Source organism: Staurois parvus, unplaced genomic scaffold (genome assembly GCF_062004578.1).
Source record: "Staurois parvus isolate SC_StPar_1 unplaced genomic scaffold, SC_StPar_1.0 ptg000148l, whole genome shotgun sequence".
In the NCBI taxonomy this organism is placed as follows: domain Eukaryota; kingdom Metazoa; phylum Chordata; class Amphibia; order Anura; family Ranidae; genus Staurois; species Staurois parvus.
Window position 1 is genome coordinate 426,520 of NW_028317944.1, and position 12,323 is coordinate 438,842.

Here is a 12,323-nt window from a genome sequence, read left to right on the forward strand (position 1 = left end):
AGGTTCCGGAACAGGAAGTCTAGTGAGAAATATTCTCTGAGGTTTCGTCGGGTCAACAGTTGTAACATCCTCGTGACCACTGCCATGACATATGAGAGTTGAATTATCTGGTTCTATTTTTCCACTTTGTTCTGAATCAGGTGAGTCTCTCTTCTTTTCTCTCTGAGCAGGGATGGAAGGACTATGACTTATTTCTTTACTACATGCTGGAGATTTCCTTCCATTTTCCTGAGCGTAAGGAAGAACGTAGGAGTCAGCTTCTCCACTTAGTACTGATTTGGATCTATGACTACCCTGATTCGTATCCTCTTCGTGCACTCTGAGTCTGGCTTCTATAATCTTAAGTTCCTTCTGCCTTTCCAGACTTTCCATTTTATGGCGCTGAGCTTCCATTTTATGTCGCTGAGCTTCCATTTCGGCTTCCATTTTATGGCGCTGAGCACCATTTCCTGGCGCTGAGCTTCCATTTCCTGGCGCTGAGCCTCAATGGCAGATTCCATCTCAACTTCTGCTCTTTTGGCAGCGAGTTGTTCAGCTAATTCCTTTCTTTTGGCTGACGTACTTGAGAACTCTGTTATGTGGCTGGCGCTTCTGCTAGTGATGGAAGTCAGACTTGAGATTGTGGTTCCTCCTAAGGACCTAGCATAGTCTTTCATGAAGAGCTCATTCATTCTCTTTCGTGCCTTGACTTCATCATAATTTGCTGCAGATGATAGTTCTCTCATAAGCATCACTAAATCCCTAGTGACTGCGGTACATGCATCCATGTTTCTTACAATATCCTGGGAGGGTGTCAAGGACGACCGCAAGTTGACATATGCTGTCATAAGCTCTGACTCAGAATCTTCTACCGTCTCTATTATTTCACTCAAATTCTCCTTTATGCTTTCTTGTTTTAGCTTACTGCGAATGCCTATAATATATACTTTCCACCTCTCATACATTCGGGCGAACTTTTTTCCTTTCAGTGCTGCCTCTTGCTCCAAATTTTCTAGCACCTTTTGGGTTGGTTTTCTGTCCCGTGATGAACGTCTTAGTTCACCTGTTTCAGCTATATTTGTTTGGGGCGAGACTACCGTTACATTGCACCTTTCAGATTCAGACAGGTTCTCTTGCTCTTCACCTTCTACCATATCTATCATTGCATCCGCTAACAGTGGGGTGGCAATGCTAGGCTCAGCCATTTCTGAATGCTATAACAATTAATATGAATAATAAGGACCTGTCACTTTAAATGCAATACTAACAAATGCAAGAATAAATGACTTTCACTTTACATGTAATAGCACCAAAACACAGGCAATAAATGACTTTCACTTTAAATACATCAGAATTATATACTATAACTGTCTCTCTTTTATTAAAAGTCTGTATTCTCTTGAGCGCAAAAATGTCTCTTGCAGAAACCTATGTGCATAAGTGAGTAATAAAGGAAAGATCTGACTTTAATTGAAAAGCAGGATACCGTGATCTGAAGGTTGCAGAAACAAATGTCAGTCTTAAAGGAGACTTTTCTTTTTCTTGATGCGGTGACTTGCGATGCTCTGCGGTGACTTTGCGATGTTCTGTGATGACTTGCGATGCTTTGCGGTGACTTGCGATTAGTATCGTGAACTCTCTGGATGCAACATGTGGTCTCTTGATGGATAGCGGTGCGGGCACTCTAGCTCTGGACTCTGGCCCTCCCCCCATGCATCTCTTTCTCTCTCTAGGGGTGCAGGAGGTTTGGCGCTCTTTCTCTGACTGTCTTGCCTTTGCCGTTATGCCACTTTGAGAGTCGGCTGCAGTCTGACTAATGCGCACGTGCTATGGCCTGTACTGTTCCGCTGAGGTGTCTCCGCGTGGCGGTATATGCTGGCGCTCTGTTTCTCTAGTGTACTCTTTACTGTGCAAGTTGAGGAGCGCTGTTGCTTGTCCTCTGAGGGTGATAGTTCCACTGTGGCAAGCGCAGCACCCTTTGGTGCCTTGTGCACTGTGGCATTAGAAAAATTATGCAATTGCTGTTTCTTTGTTTGATTAGACTGACTTTACTCTGTAATTCCTCCAATGCCGCTCTAAGGATGCAGTAGGTTTAAAGAGCACACCGAATACTTTAGTTAACTTCTTTAATAACTTCAATCTTCTTCATATAACACTGCTTACAATGGTTTAATTTGTATTACATTGGGTTGATTCAATAGATTTGTTCTGTATATTTCAATAGATTGATAAATTCACTTGGATTTATAAATTCGATTATGATTACTCTACAGTGACTTGATTCGCAAGTTCGTAAATTTGATAAGTTCGTAAATTCGTAAGTTCGGTGAAACTAAAGTAAACACATACAACATTTTTAGACAGAGATCTACCTGCACTGTTAAACAATAGAGGAACACACAAGTGCATTAAATACCTATTTGGCCTTCTCTGCTTCCATAAAGCTTTTCTGATTGGAACTGTCTGTTTCCTCTTCTGTCTGGTGAGCATGTGTCTCTAGAAAATCCTAGCAGGGAGTTTTACACAGGCATAAATGTGAAACTGGCTGGGATTGGTTAAGGCTCTGTACAGTGTGAGGCTGTCTGTGATTGGCTCATCTTTAACTAACTCTTAAAGGCATATTTTCCTTTTCTGCTTCTGCTAACACAATTAATATATAAATGTCATATAACAATCAAAGACATAAATTACAGCAATGATTTTGCTTTTGGCTTTAACATATGTACATATATACTGTACTGAGGTTATTGGCAGGTTTGGTATACACATATATGTGAACCATATTAACAACCTAGGAATGGTCTTAGCTGGCCAGCTACAGGGCCCCCTACTGTCCCCAGGCCCTCGGGCAGTGCCCAAATTTCAGTCCACCTCTGGGTAGGAGATCCAGGAGGACCTCACTGCTGACACAGAAACATAAAAAGGGAAAATGTGCTGTGGACAGACGAAACAAAATTTCAGTTCTTTGGTAAAGCCCATCATTCTGTTGTTTTCAGAAAAAGGAAAGAGGCCCTTAACCCCTTCACACCTAAGGGTAAAACAAATCTAAATGCCTAAGCACAATTTTGCAACGTTGACATGTGTTAGTACAACCGTACATATCATCACAACTACTTTGTACATCCAAGTGAATTATATCTTGTTTTTTTTCAGCACAAATTGGGCTTTCATTAGGTGGTAAATGGTAATGGATATCTCCTGATTTTTTTTATTATCAAAGGAAAACTGGGCCAAAATAGTAAAATAAAATCTTTTTTTTTATTTAGCTGTGTGTTTCTTGTTCCTGCCATAACCTACCACCAAAGAACAACCAAAAATAAATTCTCCAGCTCTTGACGATCGTGGCGATACCATATATGTGTATGTTATTTGTTGTTTGTACCCATAGTACAGCCTGGAAACAATAGTGCACATTTTGTTTTTGTCTTTTTATTACCTAAAACACACTGACACCAATTTTTTTTAAATCCTGACCTTTGACCCTGACTTTTTTTTTTCCAAAAACAATTTTATTGAGAAAAGTGGCACAATAATAACATATACAGGTTACATTCGGATCATGTAAAAAACTCAGTAAATGCCCGTATCCCCTGACTGGATATACATCTGAAGCACATATAGTTTCATCATATAACACTGCTGAAATTAAGAATACACAAAAAAAAAACATGCTCCAAACAAAAACCGACATGGAGAATGAAGTGAACATAACAATTGGGTACATGAATCAGCCAATCCTCATATATTCCCTCTAAATACAGAATGCAATGCAATACACGGTGAGAGGATGGTGATAGCAGTGGATAGTTGGATGTCCACCCCTGGAGGTGGAGGCTGAAAAGCTGTAGTTGTACCCGTGGGTCTGCTGGTAATCGAACTTCACCCAAACTCAGAGAAATGGGAAGGTAATGTTGAGAATGTAGGATAGAGCGAATGAGGAGAAAGAGGGGGAGAGAAAGAGAGAGACAAGAAGAGAGAGAGAGAAAAAAAGGGGGGTGGAGGGGTGGGTAGGGAGAAAAGGGGGTTCAGCTGCAACTGCTCCGGGTCAAACAGTTTAAGACAATCTGAGTAACAGTCAAAGGTCCCGTATGGCAATCTAGGTTAGTATGTGTAGTAGTCTACAGTGTTTCCCCAAAAATAAGACATTGTCTTATATTTTTTTTTTTGGCTCAAAAAAACACACTAGGTCTTATTTTCTGGGTAGGTCTTATTTTTTATATGTCTAGGTGTGGACAGGGGGTGCAGAGGTGAGCTGCAGGCAGTTGTGGATGAGGGTTACTATGGAGAGGGCCGGTTGATGACAGTTGTGAGCTGCAGTCAGGTGTTGCAGGGGTGACTTGACAGGTGAGTTTCAGACAGGGTGCAGTTATGAGCCACAGACAGGGTGAAGGGGTGAGTTGCAGACGGGTAATGCAGAGGTGAGCTGTGGCTGGGGGGTGCAGAGCTGAGCTGTGGCTGGGGGGTGCAGAGCTGAGCTATAGCTGGGGTGTGCAAAATGGGTTGCAACTCATCTCACCTCTGCACCCCCCCAGCCACAGCTCACCTATGCACCCTGTCTGCAAGGCTAGCTAGCTTTGCAAAACACTGCTATCAGCAGCCGACCCCTCTCTATAGTAACTCCCATTTCGGGTTCTCTCTTCCCACACAGTGCACCGAGCTCACTTACCGTTCCGCCTCTTCCCCACTGGCTGGTGATCACCCCTGGGGCATCGTCTTCCATGCATTAGGCTGCAGGAGGAGATGCCCCACCCCTAAACACACTGTACCCACAGATATCTGTTCCTTCCCTGTCCCACAGTCAGTACAGAGGTAGGGAGGCTCTGTGGGAGCGGATGGTTCTGTCACTTCAGCTGCGCTTCTGTGTTTATAAGCCACAGTAGATATGGCGTTCCGCCATGTTCCGGTTGAAAAAATGCCCTGTTCACAACTAGGTCTTATTTTCGGGGTAGGTCTTATACTTTAGCAAATCCCCAAAAAAACACTAGGTCTTATTTTCGGGAAACAGAGTTATATATAGGTCAGTCTCAGTAATATTTGGGCCATAATATTTGGTCTCAGTCAAGTAGGGTGTACATTATATGCATGACACCCGAGATAGTTACATATTCTTACTGGATATCGGGTTATGTTCAAGTGGAGGAAGGGGTGAAGTCATGCAGAAATTGGTGATAAGCGGCTGTTGTTTTAAAATGACTCCAACATGCCCACGTCATCCTGAATCTCTCAGGGAAATCTTTTTCTACAGAGATGAGTTCCTCTATTTCGGCAACATTGTTTATGCGAGCAAACCATTCCCGGACTGAGGGAATGTGTGTTGAGTGCCAGTGGGATACACTGCTTTGCCGCATTCACCATATGCAGAGCGAGTGATTTGCAGTATGTTTTAAAGGGGAACGAAGAGTGATGGAGTAAGAATTGCGCAGGAGATAGGACTAGGGCGGGTGTCGGCAACCCGCGGCTCCGGAGCCGCATGCAGCTCTTTTTCACCTTTCCTGCGGCTCCGGAGCACACTGCCCACCAGGTGACAGGCAATAGGGTCGGCAAGCCGCGGCTCTTTTAATGTAGATCTTCTGTGTGCCGGGCGCCCGCTGGCAAACATTGGCTGTCAGGATGTAGGCGGGGCAGCCCGGATGTAGGCGGGGCAGCGTGACGAACTCCTCTCCTCTCACAGTCCGCCCTGAAGACCAGAACGGCGCGGGAACCCAGCAAGAGGAACGCGTGGAGCAAAGGTAAGTGAATTCACACAATATGGGGAATGAATTACTATGGGGAATGAATTACTATAGGGGGGATGAATTACTATAGGGGGGATGAATTACTATAGGGGGGATGAATTACTATAGGGGGGATGAATTACTATAGGGGGGATGAATTACTATATGAGGGATGAATTACTATATGAGGGATGAATTACTATATAAGGGATGAATTACTATATGGGGGATGAATTACTATATGGGGGATGAATTACTATGGGGGATGAATTACTATATGGGGGATGAATTACTATATGGGGGATGAATTACTATATGGGGGGGTGAATTACTATAGGGGGGATGAATTACTATATGGGGGATGAATTACTACGGGGATGAATTACTACGGGGATGAATTACTATAGGGGGGATGAATTACTATGGGGGATGAATTACTATATGAGGGATGAATTACTATATGGGGGATGAATTACTATGGGGGATGAATTACTATGGGGGATGAATTACTATGGGGGATGAATTACTATATGGGGGATGTATTTTCAGTTTTAAAAATGTTTCTCTCAAAATAAATTTCAATCGTGGTTTTGGCGAGATTTGGCTCAGTCGAAAAAAAAGGTTGCCCACCACTGACCTAAGGCTATGATTGTGATTATGACGATACACTGTGGCCCTGATCAACCCTTTGCTTACTGGGCCCTTAAACCCCCTTCATGACCAGAGCGTTTTTTGCAATATATGCAGTGTCGGATTTGTTTTAAATGTTGCAATGGTTTTGCGGCTCCCAGTCTTTTTTTCCCTCTCGGAAATGGGTCCAAGTGGCTCTTTATGTCTTAAAGGTTGCAGACCCCTGGACTAGGGAGTAAGTTGTTACTTGAGCAATTATTGATTTAATTTTGTTGCAGAATGGTTGGAGCATTGGGCAGTCCCACCATATGTGGAGAAGTGTACCAGTCGCTTGGCAGCATCTCCAACAGGAGTCGGGGATGCTAGGATCAAATCTGTGGAGTAAAGATGGAAGTCTATACCATCTGGAGTACAGTTTGTAATTGTTTTCTTGATTCGAAATATACATGGAACCTTTGTGTATATGACCATATACACGGTCCCAACCAGCGGGGGCCAGGTTTAGTTGCAGGTCATTACTCCAGGCTACGCAAGCCTTTCTAGAATTGACTGCAATTGTGTTTTCCATGCATGTGTATAGCTTGGAGACCACATGTCTCTGTAGAGAATCTGTGGAGCACATTTTCTCAAATGGGGTAAGGGGTCTAGATAGCTCTCTTTGACGTGGTGAGCTGTGTAGGAAATGATCAAGCTGCCTATACAACCATGGTGTCAAGTTTAGAGTTGGCCATTGGTTCAGGAGGCGTTCTCTCATCAATAATCTTGAGGTAGGGCCCCAGCGAGGAATGCACTAGACATTCCAGGGGGGAAATCAGGGTTCATTCGGATAGGCATGAGTGGATCAGGCGTTAAGGACAGGCCCGAAGGACAGGCCCGATTTCCGACATATCAAGTGGTAACAAGACAGTGTACGACCAATTAGTGGGTGTTCTCTGAAAGTTGGTGGGATATGTGATTTCCCAGCCATGGAGACGTGGCTCGTGGGATCACCAAAAAAAGCAGCTTCCAGACTCACCCAGGCCTTATGTACATGGTTTGTAGACCAGTCCACTATTCTTGCCATGTGGCAGCCCAATAGTAGTGAGTAATGTCTGGCAATCCGATACCTCCCTTATCCTTGGGCATTGTAAGTTGTTCAAAGCTGATTATAGGATGTTTATTGCACAATAGAAAGGAGGTGCATAGTGCCTTATATGAGCTAAAGAATGACTTGGAGAGCCCGACTGGGACCGTTTGCATCACGTACAATAGCTGGGGAAGCACATTCATCTTGAGAACCGCTACCTTCTGAACCAGGAAAAGATTGGCTTGTCCCAATTTTGTAGGTCTTTAGTTACGCTGCATATAATAGGAATTTTCTTGTATATAGTTTTGAAAGGCGGGTTGGTAGCTGAAAAGAGGGCTAATAAGCACCTCTATTCAATCGTACAGAGTACTAAAATGGGTGAACTTGAGAACTGGTCAAAAAATCCGGCAACTGGGTAGTCCAGCTACTCCGTCCTTTGTTGTTGTCTTTTATTTTGTAATTGGTTTTGTTGTTGTTTTGTTTTACTGTTTGTGCCCTGGTGCGGACAGGGTCAGTCAACTCTAGGGAGTCCACTGTGTGGGGTTGTGAGTGAGTCCCAAAGACAACAGCCTAGCACCTGTATTGCATGCGAGTGCAAATAATTATGGGTGTATTGGGAACAGACAGAAGGGGAACAACAACATGTAGCATGGATGAATATTAAGAGAACCTTATGAGGCACACATATCCCAGAACCTCAAAAAAAGGAAGTCAAACGGCCTTCACGTAAGGATTAGTGGGAGACAGGATCAAGATAATGTAAAAAGAACAATAAAAACAAGCGCTAGATGTCAATAAGAAGAAAAAGGCTAGTCGCTGGCATAAGAAGTAAACCACTGGAACTTCAAATTTAAAAACAGACAATAATATGCAGCGCTGATTGCCAGAATGAAAATCAAACAAGAGACATACATATAAATTATGAATTAAGAACAACAAATTATACAGTTCATGCAGGATAAACGTGACTTCTGTGATGTGTCAAAAGATGATAAAGCAGAATATTTGTGACTCTTGTGGTAATGAGACTGGGTGTAGATTGCACTAACCGGATGCATAAGGAAATTATGCATGGAGTATTTAAAACCTACTCCTGGTGCTCTGGATGTGAGACACTGGAAGGGTAGTCGTCATCTTAAATCTCGCCAAGTATTGAAAGGATAACCGCCGGCCGTCCTGAACTGGCCATGCAGTGTGTAGTAGTAACTGGGGGGCACCTGCTGACGCGTTTCGTGTAATTTACACGTTCTCAAAGGGGGTGCATGAAAGAAACCAGGTCGTAAATATATCAATTGGCGCGTAAGCACCGTACGTGCCCGCTACGTCATCGCGGGGAAGCCGCGCATGCGCAGTATTAATGCGCCGCAGCCATTTTCTGGTAGTATATTGACTAGTGACACAGAGGCCATTGTGCGTGCGTGGTAGGCTCCGCTGGTGGCCATTTTACCAGTGATCAGCAGACTATAGTCTTGTAAACCCCCTGGATCACCAGGGAGATAGCAGACTAAGAACACACAGACGAAATATGTGGAAAAGGTGATAACATGTCAGTAGCATGAGACTATCCAGCCAAAGCTAGATCTTAGTAATAATTCTATTGCATGGAGGTATTACAACACAGATAACTTCATAAATGGCTGTATAAATAGCTATTATATAGATGGTCACATATAAATGATTTAAATAATAAATAGTGATAAAATTAATAACAAATATGGCTCAACAACAATATAATAAATAGATATGTAGATGTAACTGTATTAAAATACTGTAAACACATATAAAACTACATTATTAAAATTAATTGTAAAATAGCAACCAAACAACGCACAAATAAAAACGGCTACTCGACATAGCATGAATAAAAGTGAATAAAAAGAGTAGGGAAACCACAAGCTAACTGGTATCAATAAAACAATTAATATCTAAATCTATGTTGAGACTGAATGGAGACTGCGTATGTAACAAATAAATCCATTTAGTCTCTAACATAGAAACTGTCCTTCTTTTGTGAACTCCTCTCCAGTGTTTATGGACCATATCAATACCCGTAAATTTGAGGGAGTGGGGATTCCGATTATGCTGCTGGCGAAAATGCATCGATAATGAGTGCTCTTTAAAACCTTTTTTAATATTGGTTAGGTGCTCACGCAATCTATCTCTCAGTCTCCTTCTGGTCCTGCCCACATACTGTTTACCGCAGGAACATTCCAGTAGATAAACCACATGGAGGCTATTACATATAATAGTAGAATCAATGTCAAATTGCTTGCCTGTAGAGTTAGAACAAAAAGTGAAGATCGGACTCTTGTGGATGCCATTATAAACGCACAACATACATCTATTACACGGAAAAAATCCTTAAAGAAGCAAGTTAGCTGCTTAGGAGGAATTACCACATTCGGGGCTAGTTTGTTTCTTAATGAAGGAGCCTTCCGATAAGTAATCTCCGGATGGTTGGGTAAAGAGTTACCTAGAACAGGATCATTTTTTAAAATACACCAGTGTTTCTTAATAATTTTAGCCATGTCTCTAGATTGAGTGGAAAAATTAGTTATAAATGGACAGAATCTATCAGCTTTATTATTATGCACAGTAGAAATTATTACCTCTCTATTGATGTTTTTCACATGATTGATTTCTGTCTCTAGTGTATTATTGTCATAACCCTTCTCTATGAACCTATTTTTGAGTACATTAAATTGCATAATAAAATCATCCAACTTATCACAATTTCTACGAATCCTAAGGAATTGACCCCTTGGTATGTTATTTAACCATCTGGGCAGATGACAGCTATTCTTTGGAATAAAACTATTCCTGTCTGTTTAAAAAAGGTTTTTGATGATAACCCTGTGCCGTTATTAAAAATAGTCAAGTCCAGAAAGTAAGTTTCTTGATAATCATATTGAAATGTCAACTTTATGTTGATGGTATTGTAATTAAGGGTTGTAAAGAAGTTCTTAAGTGAAAATTCATCCCATAACAACAAGATGTCGTCAATATAGCGATGATAAAACAGAAGGTGTGGCCAATCCCTGGAGTAAGTTAAGTCCTCCTCCCACCTAGCCATAAATAAGTTATCCAGACTTGGCACGAACTTTGCACCCATGGCAACACCAGTGATCTGAAGGTAGTAATTATTGCTGAACCAGAAGTAATTATGGCTCATTGCAAATTTGAGGAGATCTGATATAAAGCATTTATGTAATGGGGGGGTGTCTACCGCACCACTAAGATAAAATTCAGCAGCCTGTAGACCATCCTCATGCTTAATATTGCTATAGAGGGCGGATACGTCTGCCGTGACTAAAAATGTAGGATTAGACAATTTGATATCCTTAATAGCGGTTAAGACCTGCTTGGAATCCCTTAGGAAAGCAGGAGTATTGTTTACTAGAGGTTGGAGGAACTGGAGGATCAAGATAATGATCAGACATTATACTGAGAAAAATACAGTGAAAACTCTGAAGTAGAGAAAACGTCATTCGCGACGTGCCTTGTGATGAGCCGGGGATGCTGGAAGACTGTCCCCGATGGCGGGTCTGTGCCTGGTCAGTGAAGACGGAGGTCAGGGGGAAGGTCTATGGGGTCTCGCTCCTCCAGGGTGTCTTGATGGCTGGGCTTCCATGCGGTCATCCCCTGTCTGGGGTGGTAAGCGAGGTTCCCAAACCAATTGGGCAGGTCTACTGTTGGGATATCGAAGGTCTCGCAAAATGGTTGTACATCTTTCGGGAATCTCAGGATAGCCACTCATCCCAGGTGTGAAGCTGAAAGACCAAACGGAAATTTCCAGCAATACACTATGCCACGGGAGTGAGGTAGATCAAGCAAGGAACGTAAGTCCTTTCAGCGTTGAAGAGTGATATGTGAAAGATCTTGAAATAATTTAATTTCTGCTCCATTAAAAATAATGCGATTTCTTTCTCGTGCTCTGCGCAATAATTCTTCCTTGAGTCGGAAGTCCACTAGGCAGCAGACTACATCTCACGGGGTTCTGTGTCCCTGGTTTTGGGTCGAAGAGCCCTGTGGAGACGTTCAAACTCAATAGGCAACTCTTGGGGTCTTTCAAGTAGATCGTTAAATATGGTTAGGATTGTTTGTGGTAACTGACCCGCCTCAATCTCCTCAGGTACGCCACGCACCCTTAAGTTGTGACTCCGTCCCCTGTTGTCCAGGTCCCCAATATGACGATCAATCTCACGTAGATGCGTAGCATGTGTATCTACCAGTTGGTGTGTATCATGTAGGGCAAGATCCTGTGTGATGATTTTGGCCTCCACTGCTTCTAATCTTTGCTTCTTCACTCGAGCGTTATGGAAAAAAAAAAAAAAATTAATTAAAAAAAAAATATATATATATAGCAAAGGTGAATATAAATGGATTGAACAATGGCTTGTAAGGGCAGTATACAGAGAAGATACGGACAGGAAATGCTTTTTATATAGATATGTATGTAATAATGAGTGTCTATCCTTAAATTAAACATTACAAGAATTAGGCTTGCTTTTAAAAAAAAACGACTCAAGCATTATGTTAAAAAAAAAAAAATATTAATTAAAAAAAAAAAAAAGAAAAAAAAAAATATATATATATATAGAGAGCAAAGGTGAATATAAATGGATTGAACAATGGATTGTAAGGGCAGTATACAGAGAAAATACGGACAGGAAATGCTTTTTATATAGCTATGTATGTAATACTGAGTGTCTATCCTTATTATGGTTACGTTGTGGAATGCGTTCCTGAGGCCATAGAACTAAATCAGTAATAGAACACTTTTTATAGCTAATGGCATGCATGTTTATAATTATTAGAAGAGGGTATAAAATATTTCCAGAGCTTTAAACCAACTGTTTTTGTGGTCTTATGAAAAGAGCGGCCATAATTGTTATGGCTACTTGGTTTTTGTCTTCCGGGCACCAAAACTACTG

The 12,323-nt window shown here is 41.9% G+C and overlaps 1 protein-coding gene across 1 annotated transcript in view; it reads left to right on the top strand.

Annotated features, from left to right (window-relative positions):
* The window catches only part of LOC149464696 (ATP-binding cassette sub-family A member 13-like), a 594,838-nt gene that overhangs the window by 291,188 nt on the left and 291,327 nt on the right, over positions 1-12,323 (top strand). The window lies entirely within an intron of this gene.